Raw genomic sequence first — 14442 nt, forward strand, 5'->3', positions numbered from 1 at the left:
GCCATCTCCCCAGTCAGTTGGGTTCTACTCTGTAAAGTTAGAGAAGAAACCCCACCTCTTCACCTCCAGCAACCCCACCTAGCCAGACCCTAGATCAGCCGTCTTGTACTGTTCTGGGCTCATCCACTCACCCTTCTTACCTCCTATCCACCAAGCCTCTCCCTCGGTGTCCTTTAGCACTCAGAAGAAGACTGCATATTGTTCTCCAGCCCTTCCTGGACCCCCTGTCTCCACACCAGAATGTCCCCTTCCTCTGAATGCTCTAGAGGTCACTTGAAAGGTTCCCCAAGCAGTGGACTGCCTTTTGGTCCAGATTTCCAGATTTTCCTGGGGATTTAACCTCTAGGTAAATGGAATCTGAGTCAGAGCAAATAAATAGTCATTTTCTCTGGAGCATTTAAAGTCTTGACAACCTTTCAAGTTTCAAGGAAAAAAAAATTCAAGAAAAGTCACCTTTTATACATAGCATGTATTTTCAACACTCTCGCCTGTGGCTAATGGGATCTTGTTACAGAAAGCGAGAGGTCTGCATTTCTACCTTGGGACAATCTCATATCGCCTCAGGTCTGGAAGTCCTGTGTTTACCTGGCTTGCATGTCAAAATGCTCATGGTGTAAATGACAGAATTGGCAAAGGCTGAACCACTCAAGGGAACAAGACAGGAATTGCTGGACTGAGAAGCAGGCCTGGGAATATACGCTCACTTTAAACTTAGAGCCCCTTACAGGAAGAATAGGTGTTTTCTGAGATGTTGAACTGCAGAGCAGCCTTCCCAGTAAAGGGAATATTACGTACATGTAACGACAAGGAGATAGGGAACAGCTAACTTATCTGTGTTGGAAGAAGTGCAGCCACAGTGCTTCTTGAAGGCCAAGATGGCCAAACTTCGTCTCTCATACTTCGGACATATTGTCAGGAGGGACCAGTCACTGGAGAAGGATATCATGTTTGGTAAAATGGAGGGTAAGAGAAAAAGAGGAAGACCCCCAGCGAGATGGATTGGCAATATGGCAGCATTAATGGGCTCAAGTGTGGCAATTGTGAGGTTGGCCCAGGATCGGGCAGTGTTTTGTTCTGCTGTACATAAGGTCGCTATGAGTTGGTACCGACTTGATGGCACCTAACAACAACAACATATGTTGTTTTAAGGAGCTCTGGTAGCGTAGTGGTTATGAATCGGGCTGCTAACCTCAGGGTCAGCAGTTTGAAACTACCAGCTGTTCTGCAGGAGAAAGATGAGGCTCTCTGCTCCTGTACAGATTTACAGCCTCGGAAACCCTGTACGGGGTCGGAACCGACTCCACGGCTCATAACTACCACCACTGTGTGTTGTTTTATTTCTTGACTGCTGCTTCCATGAATCTTAATAATGGACCCAGGCAAAATGAAGCTTTTGACTTCAATCTTTTCTCCATTTGTCAGGTTGTTAGTTATTGGTCCAGTTGTGAGGATTTTTGTTTCTTTTACAATGAGATGCAACCCATATGGCAAGCTCTAGCTTGTCTTTGATCTTCATCAGTAAAACCCTATTGTTGTTTTAAAAACAAACAAACAAAATATCCTATTGTTGTTGTTAAGTGCCATTGAGTCAGTTATGACTCATAGCAACCCTGTATAGGGTTTCTATGGAGCAGGTGGTGAGTTTGAACCGTCGACCTTGAGGTTCAAAATGACTTTGAGGTCAAGTGAGGTCAGGGCCACAGCAGGACTCCAATAAGGGTGGTTCTAAAACACTATGTTGTTGTTGTTGTTAAGTACCATGAAGTCGGTTCCGATCTCATAGTGACCCTGCACAGGGTTTCCAAGGCTGTAAATCTTTACGGGAGCAGAACGCCTCATCTTTCTCCCAAGGAACTGCTGGCAATTTCAAACTGCTGACCTTGAGGTTCACAGCCCGATTCATAACCACTCTAACTCTGTCACATGGGGTTTTTTATGAATCCTGGTGTGGAGTAGCAGGTTAGTGCTTTGAACTGCAAGTTCGGTTTTAATTGCAAGGTTGCTGGTTCAGTCTCACCAAACGCTCTTCAGAAACCTTGTATAGGGTCACTATGAGTCAGGACTGACTTGATGGCACTTAACAACAACAACAAAATCAATGGATGGCATAGAAAAATAGCAGAAACATCTAAGAACACTCTTTGTTTCACCTTGCTTCAAAGTTTGACTAAATTCCTACCTTCAGAAAAATTTCACCCATAATCCAAAGTTCCAGTGAGGTTTGCTATTGCTGCCTCTCACGCCATATCATTCTTCCAGAAACCTCTACCCACGCCATCAGGTCGCTTCCAACTCAGAGGGACCCTGTGTAGGGTTTCCTAGGCTGTAAATCTTTAGGAAGCAGAAAGTATTCTCTTTTTCCTGCAAAAGCAGCTGGTAGATTCGAACTGCTGACCCTGTGGTTAGTAGTCCAAAGTGTAAGTCACTATACCAGCAGGCTTCCTTTTGCTAGAGACCAGTCTCATCCTTCTTTCTGTATCCCTCCCAGTCCCCAGGCTGCTCAGTGCCTGCTTAGACTGGAGCTTCCTGCAGGGGGCGTCCAAGCCGCCAGTCTCTACGGTATTCTGCAACACAGGAAAAACTCTTACCTTCATAGAAAGTTAGAGGTGAATGCTGCTTGAATTTCTTTTGGCAGAAAACAAAGGGAAGTTTGCTTAACTATTATTCTTTGCCTTTTCGGCATGTAAAATGATGTTTTTCTGCAAACTGGGGTTTTAAATATTTGATAAGTTTTTGAGAACACTGCACAGCATCAACTCAGAATTGTTGGGCTCGGCTCAAAGGCTTGTATAAATATTTCTAAATGAGTCCCACGTAAAAGAGTTCAGTTTCCCTGTTTCGAGCTTTAACGTGATTTACGAATAAATCTTCAGACAAGTTCTTCTGCCCGACTTCACATTCTTCCCCACTCAAATGCTGGCCTTTTGTGGACCAGAAGTCTGACTGATTGGTATTCCTCCAGTATCTACGGCAATAAAACCACCCTTATTACAAAATAAAATTTAAAACTGGCTCCCAATTGTGCAGTTGGTTTGAATGAAATCTATTATGTTTGCCTTACTACACTGTAATCACTGATCGATGGCAAGGGGAGTTTGGGGGACTCTGGGGATTTTGACACTCCACATGTTAACGAGAGTTGTGACAACGTGATTATCTATCATTACGGAAAACATGAAGTTGCCGAACCGACACTGGCCTGCACCACTCAATGTGACAAAACTCCTGTTTACTTAAATCTGTCATAGCATGCTTTCCACGGAGAAGGTCAAAAAGGACTGAATTCACTGAGAAAAATCGTATTTCTTCACTTGTGCTTAGCCCTTTGAAGAAAACATTTCTGGGGTGTCAGTGTGCGTGTCTGACACATGTTCACTGTATGCACATGGAAGTCCTTATTGTGGCTTGTACTGCCTGCTTTGTGTGAGTTTGTCTGGAATCTGTGTGTCCTTGTCTCCCAGGTCAGATACAAATACAGCTCTGTGGATGAAGGACTTCGGCCTCCTGCTGTTTCTGCCTCTCTGTGTAACTGGGACAGGAGCCACTTTCCCCTGGTTGTGGTGACCTTCTGTCTTGCTGTCTCACTGTTTTTTCCTGATTCCTGCTTGGCAAGAATATGTGGTAGACTAGGGCTGCCTTAGGATTCTCACATGGTTTCTGTCCCCAGGGCCATTACTGTTCTTAATTAAGCCCAAAACATTGCTGGGGGTGGGGGCAGTTCATAATCACTTCTTTTTGATTGCTCAAAATGTATTTGATGCAGAATAAAAGGTGGATGGAGGTGCATTTCTAGCCCTAAAAGCCTGAAGTTATTTCTAGCATGATTTCTGTCCCCAGAGTCATTACTGTACTTAATTAAGCCACACAACATTGCTAGGAGTGGGGGTTGTTACTAATTCACTTCTTTTTGATTTGGCAAAGTGTATTTGATGGAGAATAAAAAGTGGATGGAGGTACATTTCTTTCCCTAAAAGCCTGATGCTATAGAGATACCGTGAGAGCAGGATATGTGAAGAGCTGCTGCTAGCTCTTCTTCATCCAGGCAGGTGCAGGCCGGGGGAGAAAGATAGTTTAGGTGCTTGGCAGTGATGTAGTTCAGGTATACACCTATATATGCATCAGAAATAAAGATATAAGAGACATTCTTTGTGGTGCAAAAGATCAGGTTTGAAAGGACTCTCATTTCTCTTTTTGACTCTTTTGTTGTTTTCCCTAAAATAGTCTTATTGCTTCATAAAGGAAAGATGATCTTCAACTTGGTTCAGGAAATAGGAGGCCTTTTGAAAAATTAGACTCAGCAGATAACAAATCTCATCTTGGGCTACTTGATTTTTAACAAGGCATTATTAACATACTAAGTTTGGAAGGATAAGGAGTAAAATTTCTCTGTGCTTCTCGTAGGATCTTTGTCATCCTTTGTTTCCAAAAAGATCAGAAAAAAAAAAAAGGAGTTGCCTCCAAACAGTATGCATGTTAGCTCTTTATCCATTAGTGGATGGATGCTTTTCAGATGTTTGCCAATGCACATCAATTAGTAATTTACATTGAAACTAACATTGGTGGTCATTGGAGTATTTATCCAAAGTGGTCAAGTTCTCCACCCAAATTACATGCTTATTCTTCTGGGTTGTTTGGTGTCGTATTTATATCTTTTCTGGTAACAACTTGTTTTATCATCACCTATCATTTCCCTTGGAGTCCTGGTGTGGCACTGTGGGTTAATGCACTGGACTGCAAAGTCAATTTGAACCACAAGGTCGGCAGTTCAAGCTCACCAGCCACTCCTCAGAAACCTTACATAAGGTCTGTATGACTCGGAACCGACTCAACAGCACTTATCAACAACAAAAACATCATTTCCCTTGGACTCCTGGTGTGGTGCTGTAGGATCAGCACTGGGCTGCCAACAACAAGGTCAGCAGTTCAAACCCACCAGCCACTCCTCGAAAATCCTACGCAGGGTCATTGTGAGTCAGAACTGACTCAATGGCATTTAACAGCAACAACAACATCATTTCCCCTTTTTTCTAAATGTAGATAAATTTTCGTGTGATAAATTTCTGGAAGCTTACCTTCCAAAATATGACAGCATGATTTGAGGACTGCTGTGCAAATATCTGAAATGATAGGATTCGATAATAATCAGATGTCAAGTACCTTCTGACTTCCTGGCCACTGTGCAGATGAGAATCAGTTATGGTTCCTGTCCCTTCCTCCTCTCTCAGGGCTGTGCCCCTTGTTACTACTTTTGTAACCTCATAGTTTGTGTAGCTTCTACTATCCTTGTCTTCAAATCATTCATCACCAATTAAAAGGACGAGTTACAGAGATGGTATGTGGGATGACATTGGATTTCTTTGCTATTTTTACTAAACCATTTGAAAATGGCTGATCCTTACATACATGAAAATCACTGTTCTTCATTTTTTCTCTTCAGAGTTTTAGCTCCATGTATTAGTGGCACTTCATATTGTTGTTGGTGTTAAGTGCTGTCAAGTTGGTTTTGACTCAGAGCAACCCTGTATAGAATTTCCTAAGAAGCAGCTGGTGGGTTTGAACTGCCGACCTGGTGGTTCGCAGCCTAGTGCTGATCCTACAGCACCACACCAGGATTCCATTTATTAGGTGGACTTAGTTTTCATGGTTTAATTCAAACCATTTACTTGCATTTTTCACACGCATATGATGGAACACTTGCCTACCTTACTAATCCCTAGTATTCCATGTTGCCTGACCCACCTGGATGCTCTCCTAAACTTTTCATAATCTGATCTTAAAGGTAACATCACTTATGGGACAGAAGTTCTACTTAAGCTGTGATTCCCATCATGACCTTCTTTTGAGATGTGGAGGATGTGGGCCTTCTTGGTAGCCTTATGAGATTGTTCTCTAGGCCAGAGCTCTGCTCGGCTCTAAATCAGAATCCACCAGCAATGTGAATAACAGCTTTCCAAGGCAGTGCCACAATGGCGCACGGGGCTGAAAGGAGAGGAATGCAAGTGGGTGAGAGGTCCAAGAAAATGAAACCATCGTATGTTCTGCTGCAGGCTGGCTTTAAGTACATCCTTCCAGAGTTGCAGAAGAGGGCCTTCAACAAAGTGGGTGCTCAGTAAATACTGGGTGAAAGATTGAGTGACAGAGGGGCTATAGTACCAAGAAAGTAGAGCCAGGAGCAAAGCACACCCTGAGACCCTCCTAGACCCAGGGGAAGATTGATGCCCAGTCACACAGAAACCTCCAAGGGAAGCTGGACCCACAGAGATAGAAAGAAGCCAAAGATATATAGAGAAAGCCTTCCTCTAAAGATGATGATCTGAATTCAGACTTTTTAGCCTCCTGCACTGTGAGAGAATAAATCTGTTTGTTAAAGCATATGCCTCCCACAAAGATAGAGTGAATGAAGTCCCATCAATTAGGATAATTTTGCTTTATCCTACTAAAAGAGTATTTTTTGGCATTCTAAACATAGCAAATTTTTTTTTCTCTTAACTTGACCTTGGAAGTCACCAGTATTAAGTACTCCTTACTTGTTAAGTGCTGTTGAGTTGGTTTCAACGCATAGCGACCCTGTATAGGATTTCCGAGGAGTGGCTGGTGGATTTGAACTGCCGACCCTGTGGTTTAAACCTACCTTGCAGTCCAGTGCATTATCCTGCAGTGCCACACCAGGATGCTAACTTCTTACTAATCCTTAGTGTTAATGTCATCCATTGTTTCTATTCTCATTTGTCAGGGGTAGCAGAGACTGGATTTGTCCAGCTCAGAAGCCTGGCATACTAGTTACCGCTTGATCATCTGGATACTAATCTCAAAGATGCTGAGTTTCCAATGTCCTGTGTAGTTCTTCTTTGGATGTGACTCTTCTTTCCTTCCTTCATTAAACAAAGCCACTCTGGTTGGTTGGGTTTGTATATATGGGAAAACACATAATTAGTAAGAGAGCCTTTGAAGAGAAATTGGAAATGATGCCCCAAAGAGAACAACCTCAAAGACTCCTCAATAGCCAGTAGCTTCTCTAGAGAATTTGTTCAACTGTTAATGGACTGGATTCTAGTTGAGTTGAGTGTTGGTATAAGTATATTCTGTTTAGAAAAGCAAATCTGCATTTATCTCCTAATTGGATGTTGCTGTGAAAATACAATAACCTGGTAGAGATAACACATGTTCCCCTCCTCCTTTCTCAGTTCCTCTTTCACACTCTGGGAGATGTTGTGGCATCCTGCTTCAGCTTGGGGACACACTCTCTGTCTGAGTCAATGACGTCTCTGTGAACAAAGTGCAAAATTAATGCAATTAGAGCCAGTTCTTCTTGGACACCTGAACACTGGGTTTAAAAACTGCACTCTTCAACACCAAAACGAAAAGAAAAACTGGAAGAACAATCCTCCCCCTCCCGACATCATCACCACCAGGAAATGGAACAGCAAAACTCTCCTCTCATGTCTGACCTGGAAAACTCAGATTGTTCTGATATAGCTGGCACTGTGCTCTGAGGATGTCCAATGTTACTATGGGAGAGGCATGCAAAATGTGTAGCGAGGTCTGTGGAGCTGGGGATGTGTCCAGGGGGTCTGAAAACGTAGTGACCTTGGGCAGGAGCTGGATGTCATTTTGTCTCCTTTTGCCCACTTCACACATCTGTCAAAAATGTATAATAACTTATCCTCATTTCACGTGGGGGCTGAAGATTAATTAATAAGTGATTGTAAATGACTTGGCACTCCTCAGAGGAAACGCAGTGTGTAAGTGCAAAGAATGGTTATTATCAAGCAATTCAGCTGGCTCTGAAGTAATAATGAGTTCAGGGAGGCTGTTGGAACACATGCTGTGGTCTTTCTAGGTTGGAAATCAAAGGTTGAGGGACTACACGGTGCTCTATTTCCCCTCTCAACTCTGCTATGAGCCAAGTCATTCTTCCCACCACACAAAACATCTTCCCCATTCCTGACATTTAATCCCCAAATTATGAAAACAGATGTCCTTTTTGATTCAGGTTAAGAATTCACAAGAGGCACAGTTATGCTTCAAGGAAATGATTCTCAGAGCATCAAGCCCACAAAATGCACAAAATCAAAAAGACTCTGTGGCCACATAAGTGTGATCAATGGATTCAAACATCAAAAAGACTGGGAGGCTGGGGCATGGCTGGGCAGTGTTTCATTCTCTTGTACACAGGGTTGCTATGAGTAGAATCTGACTCAACGGCACCTAACAACCAAGAACAAGTTTGAGGAACAGCATATGTTATGCTTTTCTCCTGAAGATTAAGAATCTACTTCAGTGTATTAAAGTCCCTTAAGGGGTTTGGAAAAAACAAAAGCAAAAAAAGCCCAAAGCATGTTAAACTTTACTTCACTCTTTCCCAAAATTGCTTGGTGAGAATTGTAGATATCTGCAAAAAGTGTTATCAGTCTCCTCCTTGTGTACACATTCTATTTGAATGCAACTTTGCTTCTCTTATTGTCATAAGATGGAATCAGAGGACTTCTGGAAAGATGGCGGACTAGGCAGATGCACCACACAGACCCTCTACACCAAAGATATGAGAGACAAAAGGAAACAGACACACAAGAAAATTCTGGCACTCTGAACTTAAGAAGAAAGAAAGCTTAGGGAGGTGGATGGAGTGCTTAGTGGGAAGAAAGGCCAAACAGGGATGGCGAGAGATGGAGACTGACTGGTGAACAGCTTGCCAAATGTGGCTCCATCATTTTGTGAGCAGATTTGGCAGCGGAGAGAAACCTGGCAAAGCAGATTTCCACAGGCGACCAAAAAGGTGCAACCTCTTCTTTTTCCCTACGGTCACCTGGTGACCAGAAGTGTGGCTAGCTCCCATCTTTATCCACATATAGAGCAGACTGCGTTCCAGGAGTTTAGAGTCACGTGGTTGGGAGTCAAGACAGCATGAGGTGGGGATGGCTGCACTATTTTGGTGTGCCACTTTGGTGCCTGAATTCAGGTGGGCTCAGCTCCAGACCTACAAAGGAATAGATGTGAATCAATGAAAGTCCAAATTAGTGCATTTGAAGAGAAATCTCTCAATACTAGTATGCTGGAAGAACAATCAGAAAAAAGAGTGAAAAAATCTGAAGGAAGCCTAAGAGTTTTGTGGGATACCTTGAGGTGGAACAACTTACGGGTTATCAGAATTCCAGAACAGAAAGAGACAAGCACAGAGAAAATTGTTGAAGGGAAGCTTCTCTAACATCATGAAAGATGAGAAGATAAGCATACAAGAAGCTGAATGAACCCCAAATAAGACAGATCTCAAAAGAAAATCAACAAGACGTATCAGAATCAAACTTTCCAAAGTCAAAGACAAGGAAAGAATACTGAGAGCAGCTTGGGAAAATGAAACCTTACCTAGAGGGTAGAAACATGTTAACATGGGTGACAGGGCAGGCAATATATAACAAGAGGGAGATAAGCTGAGGAAAGATGAAGGTAGCAGGAGACACAGGGAGGAATGCAATAGTTAAAGTGAATAGAGGTAAATGCTGTTAACTGATGGTACATGGAGGGAATTGCAACCATATAATGAAGAAAAGTACATGATTTGTTGAACGTAAAACTGATGATCTGCTCTGTAAACCTTCACTCAATTCACAATAAGAAATTTAAAAAAAAGATGGACTCAATTTCTCTACCCCTTGACTTGGGGTAGAACTTGTGATGCACTCTGGTCAACAGAATGCGGCAGAAATGATGTTGTGCCGGTTCTGACCCTCAGCTTTAAGAGGTTTTCCAGCATCTGTTCACACTCTGGTAACCCTGCCAGTCTTCAGGGAACAAACCCATATGGACTGCTGGAATGTGGCCTCACTTTCTCTATAGCTCCAGACAATATAGCTGGTTCTATATCTGTGACTAAGGAGCTCTGGTAGTATAGTGGTTACGAATCGGGCTTCGAACCGCAAGGTCAGCAGTTCAAAACTACCAGCTGTTCTGTGGGAGAAAGATGAGGCGTTATGCTCCCGTAAAGATTGACAGCCTCAAAAACCCTGTACAGGGTCGCTATGAGTCAGAACCTACTCCACGGCACATAACCACCACCACCACCATACCTGTGATTAAAGTTTTATTGTGAAGGATATAAAAGAAGAAATTCATAGGGCGAGGTTGGGTAAAATCCTCATTGGGAAGCTTCCATGTCCCAAGAAACATGTGCTATCTATCATCCATTAGGAAGCTCACCTAGTGTTCAATGTCCACAGTTTTATTGGACTTTCATTACGTAAGCACCATTGATGAACTCACTGCCCTGGTGATGGAATTAGATCTCCAGTCCCCCTCCTTTTCCTGGAGGTTGGGCTAATATCACATGGTGGGTGTTTGTAACATGACTAACCCTCACCCAAGGTCAGTCATCTCATGACCCTAACCTTTCAAGTATGGCCTGAAGTCCTCTATAAATAACAGACATTCCAATGACTTGGGAAATGCCAAGTGTTGAAGTTATCTCCCCCAAACCAAATTATTTTGGTAAAGTAATTCTTTCCATAGAAGCCAACAAGTTTTAGGAGGTCTGTTATACAGCAATAGATTGATGGTGGCACCCATTTTTAAAATAAATTGCTTGTAATAGTCTCAGGCACATAAATTGGGATTATAGATTGGTGATCCACTTACTGTTCACCCTTTTGGCAGATTGTTCATTGCCAATTCAATCTTATTGCTGCTTCTTTGTACATTGAAGGGAAAAAGCAGGCACACACCTGTCACAGATTTATTTCCCAACATGGTTCTGGGTTATCGTCAGCAAATGAGAGGCCGATGGAGTGAAATTTGGAAAGTAGAGGAGAAGGTGAAGTTATCATCTTTTGAGATCATTGTGGGTAGAAGCTTGGGCAAAGAGAGTCATTGTGGGATTTGCAGCAGTTTCTGGGCAAGCTCCTATGATTCAGGTGCTTCAAGCAGCTTCCCCATGACCCTGTCACTTTCTTGTTAAGAACTCAAGAAGCTGCTTTACTGAGCTTTCCCTCTCCAGTCCTTCTGAGATGTGTGTAAGCTTCTGGTTGGGAGGCTTCCAGTTCAATCAGAGATTTGAAGGTAATGAATGGCACGTTTAGGGAATTTCTAGGTTATAGCATGCATTGTTAACAATGGCCCCGGAACCAGATTCTATTCAGGAAAGCAGATTTACTACTTACCGGCTCAGCACCCTCAGAAGTTCCTGAGACGTGTGCCTCATTTTCCTCATTTATGAACTAGGGATAATGGTTACAGCCACAAAGTTGTGGGGGTTAGGTAAAGTCACTGCATGCAACATTTGTAACCTGTTGTTGCTGTTTGCCATCAAGTCTGCTCTAATTCATGACATTATGTAGAACATAACAAAATGTTCTCCATCTTAAGATCTATCTTTGGGATCAAATGTACAGCAGCAACATTAAAGATTAGATAGGAAACTTCGAGGGGCAGTGGTGTCAATGGGGAAGAGCAATGAGGAAAAGAATTAGGTGAGGATGGTTGTAGAACAAGAAGAGTGTAATCAACATCACTGAACTGTACATGGGGGCAGGGAAGGGGTGGTCACTATGAGTTAGCACAGTGGGCAACACAAACCTAGTGAGCATCCTGCTCACACTCTCTAACTGGCATTTTAATGAATGGAATCTACACATTTGATTTGTACTGTTTCAAATGGCCTCACTTTTCTCCCTTCACAAAACTCTGAAAAATAACCTACTAGTGAAGAGAACTTAAAATACTTACTGATGAAGATTCAAGAGCACAGCCTTTGGTATGGATTACATCTCAATGTAAAGAAAACAAAAATCCTCAACACTGGACCAATAAACAACATTCTTATCAATGGAGAAAGCATTGCCGTTGTCAAGGACTTCATTCTTCTTGGATCAACTATCAACACTCATGGAAGCAGCAGTCAAGAGATCAAACGACATATTGCATTAAGCAAATCTGCTGCACAAGACCTTTTTAAAATGTTGAAGAGCAAAGATGTCAGCTTGAGGACTAAGGTGCGCCTGACCCAAGCCATGGTATTTTCAATAACCTCATATGTATGCGAAAGCTGGACAGTGAATAAGGAAGACCGTAGAAGAATTGATGCCTTTGAATTATGGTGTTGGAGTTGAATAATAAAAGTATCATGGACTGCCAAAAGAGCAAACAAATCTGTGTTGGAAGAAGTGCAGCCAGAATGCTCCAGAGGCCAAGATGGCAAGAATACGTCTCTCATACTTTGAACATGATGTTATCAGGAGGGACCAGCTCCTTGAGAAGGATGTCATGCTTGATAAAGTGAAGGAACAGTGAAGGAGAGGGAGAACCTTTCAGTGAGGTGGACTGGTATACTGGCAGCAGCAATGGTGTTTGGTGGTTGTGTTCTGTGGAGTCGGTTCTGACTCATAACAACCCTGTTTAAGGTTTCCTGGGTTACAAATCTTTACAGGAGCAGAAAGCTTCATCTTTCTCCCACAAAACAGCTGGTAGCTTTGAACTGCTGATCTGAAGTTAGCCGCCTGACTTGTCACCACTACACTACCCAGAGCTCCTTGCGCAGCAACAATGGGCTCAAACAATGATTGTGAGGTTGTTGCAGCACGGGGGTGTTATTTCATTCTGTTGTGCATCATGTCACTACAAGTCGGTACTGACTTAACAGCGTCTAACGACAACAACAACCTCTCTTGAAGAGATGGAGCTTAGTTTCCCTTTCCTGAGTGTAGACAAGATTTACTGGCTTTCTTTTAACAGATAGATCTAATTAATAGAAGGATGCCAAGAGTGGGGCTTTCCTCTTGCAGGCTGTCTCTCACCCACTCTCTGGGAAGCCAGCTGCCACGTCCTGAGTTTGTCCTTTAGAAAGGCCCGAGTTTATCAAGAAGTGGATTTTCAAAGGCCTACCAAGAGCCAAGTGAGTGAGTCTTAAAGCAGATCTCCTCCCAGTCACATATGAGACGACTGAAGGCTTGACCAGCAACAAATGAACTTCACGTCATGAGAGACACTGAGCTAGAAACGCCCAGCGGTGAGATAACAATTGTTCATTTTAAAGAAGATAACTAATTGTTGTAGTGTGCCATCGAGTCGAGTATGACTCGTTGTTGTTGTTAGGTGCCATCCAACTGGTTCTGACTCCTAGCGACTCTATGGTCCTGAGCCATCCTCACAATTGTTGTTACATTTTAACACATTGTTGCTGCCACTGTGATTGGGACTCATGGTAACCCTATATGAAAGAGCTGTTGTCATTGTTAAGTGCTACCGAGTCCATTCCAACCCACAGTGACGCACGCTGTACAGGGTTTCCAAGGAGTAGCTGGTGGTTTGAGCTGCCGACCTTGTGGTCCCCAGTCCAGTGTTGGGCCTACAGTCCCACGACAGGAGTCCATCCAGTGGAGTGTCTTAAACTGGAGTCCTGGTGTGGTGCTGCAGATTAATGTGCTGGACTGCAAGGTTGGTTTGAAATGAAAGGTCGGCAGTTCAAGCTCACCAGTCGCTCCTCAGGAACCCTATACAGGTTCACTATGAGTCAGATATGACTCGATGACACTGAACAACAACAACAACAACAATCTTTACAGAAGCAGATAGCTGGATCTTTTCTTCCGTGGAGCCACTGGTGGGTTCAAATACTACACCTTTTTGTTAGCATCCAAGCACTTAAACACTGTGCCACCAGGTGATATAAAGTCAGTTTCCGCGTGCAGAGAGGAATGTGAGGTGCAATGAAGAGGAAAGGATGTGATAGGATTCCCTGGTTGCTCACGTTTGTTAAAAGCCCGTTGCCTGCTCTTCCTTTCTTCACCATTGTGTGAGTGCTGCTATGTTCCATCTTCACTATGTCATCTCAAAAGACTTTCAGGATCAAGAGATTCCTGACCAAGAGACAAAAGCAGAATCGTCCCATTCCCCAATGGATTTGAATGAACACTGGTAATAAAATCAGATACAACTCCAAGAGAAGACACTGAAGAGCCAAGCTGGGTCTCTAAGGAGTCACACACGTGATGATACAGCACAGAGCATACACAGGTCCTAGCTAGCACTCTACCATAGCAAGTTCAATTCTGCCAAGATCTGATCAATTGAATGTGCTTTGCAAAATTTCTAGTTTCTTCCTTTATTTTTATGCTTCTGTATTTAAAGAGATTGGCTAATAAATATGTGAGATCTTTAAAAAAAAAAAAAAAAAAAAAAAAACCCATTGCCTTCTTTCTGTATCCAAAGACTTGATTGCATGGGAAATATGACTACTTGGTACTTCCAGTAAATCTTGCAAAAGTCCCGTACATGATGGAACTCTAATCAAGTAAGCACGTATTTCTAAGACTCAGCAGTGTGGGTTAAGCAATGGACTGCTAATTGAGAGGTTGGTGGTTCAAACCCACTAACTCCTTCTTGGGCGATGAAGCTGTCTGCTTCTGTAAACATGTATAGCCTTAGGAACTCCAAGCAGCAGTATTACTCTGTTCT

General features: G+C 42.9%; 1 pseudogene; it reads left to right on the forward strand.

Moving 5' to 3' along the window:
- Positions 1 to 13808: 13808 nt before the first annotated feature.
- LOC102824475 lies at positions 13809 to 13961 on the forward strand (annotated as a pseudogene).
- The last annotated feature ends 481 nt before the right edge of the window (positions 13962 to 14442 follow it).

This window comes from Chrysochloris asiatica, unplaced genomic scaffold (assembly GCF_000296735.1).
Source record: "Chrysochloris asiatica unplaced genomic scaffold, ChrAsi1.0 scaffold00089, whole genome shotgun sequence".
NCBI classification, from domain to species: Eukaryota; Metazoa; Chordata; class Mammalia; order Afrosoricida; family Chrysochloridae; genus Chrysochloris; species Chrysochloris asiatica.